The following is a 10000-nucleotide window of genomic DNA, read 5'->3' on the forward strand; positions in this document are numbered from 1 at the left end:
CACAAAACGCGCGCTAAAGTTGCCTAAAACCACGAAGTACTACGTATACTTTAATTGTAACGCAACTGGTTTCACAGTAAACGTGTATGAAAATTGCCTATATTCAAGAAGTACTACATTTGTTTAAATATTGTATTACTGTTACGAAGTACGACGTTTAAATATTATGAATTATTTTTAGTTGTATATAAAATCATAGCTATTTTTGTAAATTAATAATGCAACCCGCAATACACCAAATGTGTATTAATATTGCCTAACTTGTACGAAGTACAACGTTCATTTAAGTGCATTAAGTATGGTGCTCTGTGTGATGAAATACGACGTTCATGTGACCATAAAGTAACAAACGAAGTACGGCGCTCACAAATGCAGCACTCAAAATTATTGTTTCATTGCACGACGTTTGCTTTGTTTCTGACTGCGACGAAATGCAGCGTTCATTTGACTTTGTACATAGTACAGGACGAAGTACGACGTTTGCGAAGTACGGCACTCAAAATCGTGATTTTCTTGTACGACCGTTTATTTGCACGTGCTGTCGACTGCGACGAAGTTAAGCGTTCATTTGACTTTGTACATAGTACAGACGAAGTACGACGTTTTCGAAGTACGGCACTCAAAATCGTGATTTTCTTGTACGACGTTTATTTGCACGTGCTGCCGACTGCGACGGAGTACAGCGTTCAATTGACTTTGTACATAGTACAGACGAAGTACGACGTTTGCGAAGTACGGCACTCAAAATCATGATTTTCTTGTAAGACGTTTATTTGCAGTTGCTTCCGACTGCGACGAAGTACAGCGTTCAATTGACTTTGTACATAGTACAGACGAAGTACGACGTTTGCGAAGTACGGCACTCAAAATCATGATTTTCTTGTAAGACGTTTATTTGCAGTTGCTTCCGACTGCGACGAAGTACAGCGTTCAATTGACTTTGTACATAGTACAGACGAAGTACGACGTTTGCGAAGTACGGCACTCAAAATCATGATTTTCTTGTAAGACGTTTATTTGCAGTTGCTTCCGACTGCGACGAAGTACAGCCTTCAATTGACTTTGTACATAGTACAGATACGAAGTACGACGTTTGCGAAGTACGGCACTCAAAATCATGATTTTCTTGTACGACGTTTATTTGCACTTGCTGTCGACTGCGACGAAGTTTAGCGTTCATTTGGCTTTGTACATAGTACAAACGAAGTACGACGTTTGCGAAGTACGGCACTCAAAATCATGATTTTCTTGTACGACGTTTATTTGCACTTGCTGTCGACTGCGACGAAGTTTAGCGTTCATTTGACTTTGTACATAGTACAGACGAAGTACGACGTTAGCGAAGTACGGCACTCAAAATCGTGATTTTCTTGTACGACGTTTATTTGCACGCGCTGTCGACTGCGACGAGGTTTAGCGTTCACTTGACTTTGTACATAGTATAGACGAAGTACGACGTTTGCGAAGTACGGCACTCAAAATCGTGATTTTCTTGTACGACGTTTATTCGCACGTGCTGCCGACTGCGACGAAATGCAGCGTTCATAGTACAAACGAAGTACGACGTTCACAAAGTGATGAATTAAAACGTAAACAATAAATAATAATAATGCAACCCACAATACACTAATTGTGTATTAAAATTGCATAACCTACACGAAGTACGACGTTCAAGAACACTAAAGAATTTTATTTGTGTTGTATATAATGAAAAAACAGCAAATTTTTTTGCAAATTACGTATCTGTAAATAAATGTAAACATTTAGCAACTAATCAAAATTGTTTTTTTTGTCTAGATATTAAAGTAAAACATAAAAATACATTAAATTTATAAAATGCAACCCGCAGCACACTAGATGTGCATTAATATTGCATAACCTTCACGAAGTACGACGTCCAAAAATATTAATTTTTTTTTATATTGAGGTTAAAAGTGAGAAAACATAAATTAATAATAATGCAACCTGCAATACACTTAATATGTACTGATCTTGCATAACCTTCACGAAGTACTACGTTTAAATATAAATTAATATTATTGTGACCCGCAATACACTAAATTTGTATCAATATTGCATAACCTACACGAAGTACGACGTTCAAGAATATTAAAGAATTTTATTTGTGTTGTATATAATAAAAAAACAGCAAATTTTTTTGCAAATTACGTATCTGTAAATAAATGTAAACATTCAGCAACTAATCAAAAGTGTTTTTTTGCCTAGACATTAAAGTAAATCATAAGAATACATTAAATTTATAAAATGCAACCCGCAGCACAACAGATGTGCATCAATATTGCATAACTGTTACGAAGTACGACGTCCAAAAATATTAAATTTTTTTTTATATGAAGGTAAAAAGTGAGAAAACATAAATTAATAATAATGCAACCTGCAATACACTTAATGTGTACTGATGTTGCATAACCTTCACGAAGTACAACGTTCAAATATAAATTAATATTATTGCGACCCGCAATACACTAAATTTGTATCAATATTGCATAACTTACACGAAGTACGACGTTTGAAAATATTAAATGTTTTATTTGTAGTTTGCATATAATAAAAAAAAAAAACAAATTTTTATGTAAATTACGTATCTATAAATAAACGTACACATTTAACAATTAAATAAACATAGTATTTTGGCCTAGATATTAAATTAAAACATAAAAATGCATAATATTTATTAAAATGCAACTTGCAATACACCAAATGTGTATTAATATTGCATAACCTTTACGAAGTACGACGTTCACGAAGTACGTCGTTTACGAAGTGCGACGTTTACGAAGTACGTCGTTTACGAAGTGCGACGTTCACGAAGTACGTCGTTTACGAAGTGCGACGTTCACGAAGTACGTCGTTTACGAAGTGCGACGTTCGCGAAGTACGACGTCTACACATTAGGGCACTCAAAATTATTGTTACGTTGTACGACATTCAGACGTTCCAACTGCGACTAACTACAGCATTCATTTGACTTTGCACATACGACGAACGAAGTACGACGTTTACGAAGTACGGCGCTTAAAATAATTTTGTTTTTATTAATTAATTATTTTTTTTAAAACAAACGTTTTTATAATTAAATTTTATAATGGTTTAAATATAAAATATGACTTTTTAATATTATCAATATTTAAAATATTTTCTCCCTTTTGTGTGTATGCCTTATAGTTATAGAGCTGTGCGCTTCGGTAGACGTCGCCTGTGGAGCTATGTCAGTGGAGCGGTGCGCACATCCAATACCGAGCGGCTGCCTCGATCGGTGTCGCGCTGGTATACATATGGTAGTGGTGTGTGTCGATGCGTTGAGTGAGGCGATATGAACGGTGTAACGGTTTAGTCGAAGTTTATCATAAATGACGACGACAAAACGACCGATTATGTATACGTTCTGCATTTGCTTCCAATTTATCGACGTTTATCGCACATTTCCGCTATCGAATTCGAATAGGGCTTTGCTTGCGAGATTGCTTTATTTTGTGATTTTGTGGCTCGCCCAGTTCCCCACAGCGAGATTGCGGATGCGGCAAAACGTATTCTCTTACGTTGGCGGTCCTTATGCAATCAAACTTTGTTGGACTAACAAATGTTTGTGATTTAAACAAACAAAAATAATAAATGCGTCAACTCTCTAATATCCGAGCGAGAATATTTATATAATATTCGTAACGTTTATGGATTCGAAAGAATTTCATAAATTCACGTCGCATTCAATCTTGCGAAGAGTGAAGAGAATGTTTGAACTTTTAAATCGGCAAAGGTAAAAAATAATATTATAAATATTATTATTATGCCTTTATTGACCGATATATGTGTTGTGGTGTTTAACGACTACGACGACGATGATGACGATACATTTATCTCTATATCGTACGAAGAAAAGAAGAAACAGCGTGGCGTTACTTTCTTATATGTTAGATTGTTTCGCACAAACGCGCATATTCTTCATCTTTATAAACGATGATGATGAGTATTTTATTCTCTCGTCTGTCTCAAAAAACACAAAAACACAGTTCCCTGGTTGATCCTGCCAGTAGTCATATGCTTGTCTCAAAGATTAAGCCATGCATGTCTCAGTACAAGCCAAATTAAGGTGAAACCGCGAAAGGCTCATTAAATCAGTTATGGTTCCTTAGATCGTACCCACATTTACTTGGATAACTGTGGTAATTCTAGAGCTAATACATGCAAACAGAGCTCCGACCGGAGACGGAAGGAGCGCTTTTATTAGATCAAAACCAATCGGTGGCGGTTTCGCCGTCATCGTACAACTTGGTGAATCTGAATAACTTTACGCTGATCGCACGGTCTCGCACCGGCGACGCATCTTTCAAATGTCTGCCTTATCAACTGTCGATGGTAGGTTCTGCGCCTACCATGGTTGTAACGGGTAACGGGGAATCAGGGTTCGATTCCGGAGAGGGAGCCTGAGAAACGGCTACCACATCCAAGGAAGGCAGCAGGCGCGCAAATTACCCACTCCCGGCACGGGGAGGTAGTGACGAAAAATAACGATACGGGACTCATCCGAGGCCCCGTAATCGGAATGAGTACACTCTAAACCCTTTAACGAGGATCAATTGGAGGGCAAGTCTGGTGCCAGCAGCCGCGGTAATTCCAGCTCCAATAGCGTATATTAAAGTTGTTGCGGTTAAAAAGCTCGTAGTCGAATTTGTGTCCCGCGCCGCCGGTTCATCGTTCGCGGTGTTAACTGGCGTTTCGCGGGACGTCCTGCCGGTGGGCTTAGCTCGAGAGGGCGGCCCAACTCAATCCCGCCGCGGTGCTCTTCATTGAGTGTCGAGGTGGGCCGGCACGTTTACTTTGAACAAATTAGAGTGCTTAAAGCAGGCTAAAACTTCGCCTGAATACTGTGTGCATGGAATAATGGAATAGGACCTCGGTTCTATTTTGTTGGTTTTCGGAACCCCGAGGTAATGATTAATAGGAACGGATGGGGGCATTCGTATTGCGACGTTAGAGGTGAAATTCTTGGATCGTCGCAAGACGGACAGAAGCGAAAGCATTTGCCAAAAACGCTTTCATTGATCAAGAACGAAAGTTAGAGGTTCGAAGGCGATCAGATACCGCCCTAGTTCTAACCATAAACGATGCCAGCTAGCGATCCGCCGACGTTCCTCCGATGACTCGGCGGGCAGCTTCCGGGAAACCAAAGCTTTTGGGTTCCGGGGGAAGTATGGTTGCAAAGCTGAAACTTAAAGGAATTGACGGAAGGGCACCACCAGGAGTGGAGCCTGCGGCTTAATTTGACTCAACACGGGAAACCTCACCAGGCCCGGACACCGGAAGGATTGACAGATTGAGAGCTCTTTCTTGATTCGGTGGGTGGTGGTGCATGGCCGTTCTTAGTTGGTGGAGCGATTTGTCTGGTTAATTCCGATAACGAACGAGACTCTAGCCTGCTAAATAGGCGTATTTCGACATCCCAAATGCCGGCTGGAGCCGGGTTCGCCCGGTCTCTATGTGCGGTTTTTACTGTCGGCGTACAAACAATTCTTCTTAGAGGGACAGGCGGCTTCTAGCCGCACGAGATTGAGCAATAACAGGTCTGTGATGCCCTTAGATGTTCTGGGCCGCACGCGCGCTACACTGAAGGAATCAGCGTGTCCTCCCTGACCGAGCGGTCCGGGTAACCCGCTGAACCTCCTTCGTGCTAGGGATTGGGGCTTGCAATTGTTCCCCATGAACGAGGAATTCCCAGTAAGCGCGAGTCATAAGCTCGCGTTGATTACGTCCCTGCCCTTTGTACACACCGCCCGTCGCTACTACCGATTGAATGATTTAGTGAGGTCTTCGGACCGGTGCGCGGTGGCGTTTCGACGTTGCCGATGTTGCTGGGAAGATGACCAAACTTGATCATTTAGAGGAAGTAAAAGTCGTAACAAGGTTTCCGTAGGTGAACCTGCGGAAGGATCATTAACGTGTAAATGTTGTTGTTTAGTTGTCACACATACACACACATTTTGTCTGTGCTGATCAACAAAAAACACACATACATACACTATTCGTATGATGATCAATTCTCATACAAAATTCTTTATTATGCGTCGAACGGAAAAGCAACAACGGGTCGTCTTGCATTAAGCGGATCTGTTGTTACGTTTTTCGATTTATTTTATAAATCGATTGTAAACGTGCCGTAAACGACGTTTTCAAAGAATTTTTTCGAACATTAACACGAATCAATATTGTCGAAAGATGGTTATGTGCTAATGTTTTATTATTGCTTTCGCAGTGCCGGTCTTAGCGTATTTCCATCATCGTATTCGCTTCGAAAAAAAGTACTAATACACAGTGGTGGTGTATAATTAATGTGCAAGAGATGTTGTTGTTGTTGTAGTATTTGTATATGGTTGGAGTTATTTATAATAACAAACAAGAATGAATGAATGAATAATAATGGTGTCTGCCAATACGATCGTACTTTATGTACACGACTAAAACTTTATACATACAAACCATAATAATAAATAAACTCGAAACAACCAACAACAAAATTAATACGCTACTGTACATACAAATACACATTTATACATACCATCATTTTACTTAACCGATGGTGAGTGATGTTTGAAAAATAAACGCTTAGGCTTACGGTTTTGTAAGCCAGTCTTTGCGTATTTTCTTCATCGTATTCGCTTCGGAAAAAAGAAAATAAAGATGGTGTATAATTAATGTGTAAAAGAGATGTTGTAGTTGTAATTTAATTTGTAAATGGTTGGAGTTTATTAATAAATAAAAGGGGCTGTCTATTCGTCTGTACTTTATGTACAAGACTAAAACTTTATACATACAAACCATAATAATAAATAAACTCGAAACAACCAACAACAAAATTAATACGCTACTGTACATACAAATACACATTTATACATACCATCATTTTACTTAACCGATGGTGAGTGATGTTTGAAAAATAAACGCTTAGGCTTACGGTTTTGTAAGCCAGTCTTTGCGTATTTTCTTCATCGTATTCGCTTCGGAAAAAAGAAAATAAAGATGGTGTATAATTAATGTGTAAAAGAGATGTTGTAGTTGTAATTTAATTTGTAAATGGTTGGAGTTTATTAATAAATAAAAGGGGCTGTCTATTCGTCTGTACTTTATGTACAAGACTACAAAAACGTTTTATAACAATAAAAAGCTCGAAACAACCAATAACAAAATATACTACTACTATACTACTATACATACAAACGCACATTTATAAATACATAAAATCAATTTACTTTATCGATAGTGAGTGATGTTTGGAAAAAAACGCTTAGGCTTACGGTTTTCGGGTACCTGGGTTCCGCATGCGTCGAAGTAATAATTTACTTTAACGACGCGACGAACCGTAGGAATCTAAATAAAAAAGTTTATTAACTTTTTTAGATTCTGTGGGTTTTAAATGATATACGCCCGACTGACGAAGGAACGTTTTGCACTGCCTGTGCTTTTCTTTTGATTCGTTTTTATGTCGACGGACGTTCTTAGAATGCCCACCAAACGACGTATCACACAAAACACCCTACAATTGTATTGTTTGGTAAATATTGTTGTGATTAAGTTTGTAGCTGTGGCGTTTGTTTGAAGAAAACGTCTGGTTTTTCGACATATTTTCTATTTAATAAATATACATAATGCTTATCGCAAAAGGAGCAGAGTTTTATAGACAAAGTTGATAGAGAAAAAAAACCTAATAGATATATATACGTATTTATAAAACGTTAATATCATCGGGTTATTCTTTATGTAAACTTAAACTATAACTGCATACTCTTTTCGATAAGTAGAAACAAATGCCACTTTAATTAAATAAAATATTATAAAATATAACGCCGAACGTTTCTTTCGATTGGTCCGTTTCTCACATATACATCACAATTGTAATAACCTTAAGTAGTTATTTTTGTTGTTGTGTGATGATGAAACGATTTCGATGTGGAACGGTGCGTTATGTAATAATATTTTAAATTTGTTTGAAAAGATTACCCTGAACGGTGGATCACTTGGCTCGTGGGTCGATGAAGAACGCAGCTAATTGCGCGTCAACTTGTGAACTGCAGGACACATGAACATCGACATTTCGAACGCACATTGCGGTCCTCGGATATACTGTTCCCGGACCACTCCTGGCTGAGGGTCGTGTCAATTTCAAAGACTGCTCGGTTTTTGTCTTAAACACAGCGCACAATGTTGTGTAGACAATTACGTCGGAGCGTGTTGGGTGCAAATATGACGCGTTACTATAATTGTTAATTGATTGTCGGTTGTCATAATAAAATATTATGCAACGTAGACAACAATAAAAACAATATAAAAAATAACGCGGCATCCTAAAACGCAATAGCGGCTGACATTCTTATTAGTTTGTTGGTACAAGTTGGTTTAGACGTAGCACGTCCGATATTAAAAAGCAGCCACAACGCTTAAATTTCGAACGAAGCGATCGTCGTGTCCGAGACGTTAAAGTTGTTTATATGCATATTTTATGCACTATAATTAACAACAACAACATTCTCGCAACGACGTCAGATCGATGTTTGAAATTGTTTGGAGGCAGCCATATAAACGGAATACGTGTAATTATCGTCTGACAAAATAAAGGCAAATTTATATTTGCGACCTCAGAGCAGGTGAGACTACCCGCTGAATTTAAGCATATTATTAAGCGGAGGAAAAGAAACTAACTAGGATTTCCTTAGTAGCGGCGAGCGAACAGGAAAAAGCCCAGCACTGAATCCCGCGGCCGAAACCGGACGCCGGGAAATGTGGTGTTAGGGAGGATCCGTCATCCCGAGATTGTGCGACGCGTCCAAGTCCATCTTGAACGGGGCCACAGCCCATAGAGGGTGCCAGGCCCGTAGTGACCGTTGCCGATAACGGGAGGATCTCTCCTCAGAGTCGGGTTGCTTGAGAGTGCAGCCCTAAGTGGGTGGTAAACTCCATCTAAGGCTAAATATGACCACGAGACCGATAGCGAACAAGTACCGTGAGGGAAAGTTGAAAAGAACTTTGAAGAGAGAGTTCAATAGTACGTGAAACCGTTCAGGGGTAAACCTGAGAAACCCGAAAGGTCGAAAGGGGAGATTCAGCGTGACTCGATAGCGGCGCTAAATGATCGTGCGACGAACGGCGTACGCGTCGTTCGCGCCTTTTGTTTATGCGAACCGAAGTCGAACGCGTGCACTTCTCCCCCAGTAGGACGTCGCGATCCTTTGGGTGTCGATCTAAGGCCCGCGGTGGAGCCCGTTCGAACGGTTCGCCGTTTCGGACGAACCCGCGGTGTTTCCCGGTCGACTCGCTCGAAGGTATGCATATGGCGCCGGGCCGCTACACAGTTAGCGTCCGACCATTGGCAAGCGCGTTCGTTTATGACGGTAATCGCACCTGGTGTCGGTTCTGTCTACGAATGGCTGTTCGCCAATGAGTTCTCGGACAGACTCGGTTGAAACGCCGATCTGCGACGCTATAGCTTTGGGTACTTTCAGGACCCGTCTTGAAACACGGACCAAGGAGTCTAGCATGTGCGCGAGTCATTGGGACATGACTAAACCTAAAGGCGCAATGAAAGTGAAAGTTCGTCTTGCACGGACTAAGGGAAGATGGGCGGCCGTTACGGCTGTCGCCCCGCACTCCCGGGGCGTCTCATTCTCATTGCGAGAAGAGGCGCACCAAGAGCGTACACGCTGGGACCCGAAAGATGGTGAACTATGCCTGGTCAGGACGAAGTCAGGGGAAACCCTGATGGAGGTCCGTAGCGATTCTGACGTGCAAATCGATCGTCGGAACTGGGTATAGGGGCGAAAGACTAATCGAACCATCTAGTAGCTGGTTCCCTCCGAAGTTTCCCTCAGGATAGCTGGCGCTCGTCGCTTACGAGTTTCATCCGGTAAAGCGAATGATTAGAGGCATTGGGGTCGAAACGGCCTCAACCTATTCTCAAACTTTAAATGGGTGAGATCTCCGGCTTGCTCGAACT

General features: G+C 40.5%; 3 non-coding genes across 3 annotated transcripts in view; all 3 read left to right on the forward strand.

The window, feature by feature from the left end:
- Positions 1–4029: 4029 nt before the first annotated feature.
- Positions 4030–5952, forward strand: LOC135267594 (small subunit ribosomal RNA). The gene has a single exon (XR_010336002.1). It is a non-coding gene; the product is annotated as a small subunit ribosomal RNA (ribosomal RNA).
- A 2055-nt stretch (positions 5953–8007) lies between these two features.
- LOC135267589 (5.8S ribosomal RNA) lies at positions 8008–8164 on the forward strand. The gene has a single exon (XR_010335997.1). It is a non-coding gene; the product is annotated as a 5.8S ribosomal RNA (ribosomal RNA).
- A 476-nt stretch (positions 8165–8640) lies between these two features.
- Positions 8641–10000, forward strand: part of LOC135267590 (large subunit ribosomal RNA) — a 4037-nt gene continuing 2677 nt past the window's right edge. Inside the window, exon 1 of the ribosomal RNA XR_010335998.1 lies at positions 8641–10000. This exon is cut by the window's right edge and continues 2677 nt beyond it. This is a non-coding gene — a ribosomal RNA (large subunit ribosomal RNA).

This window comes from Tribolium castaneum, unplaced genomic scaffold, assembly GCF_031307605.1.
Source record: "Tribolium castaneum strain GA2 unplaced genomic scaffold, icTriCast1.1 ptg000056l, whole genome shotgun sequence".
Lineage (NCBI taxonomy): Eukaryota > Metazoa > Arthropoda > Insecta > Coleoptera > Tenebrionidae > Tribolium > Tribolium castaneum.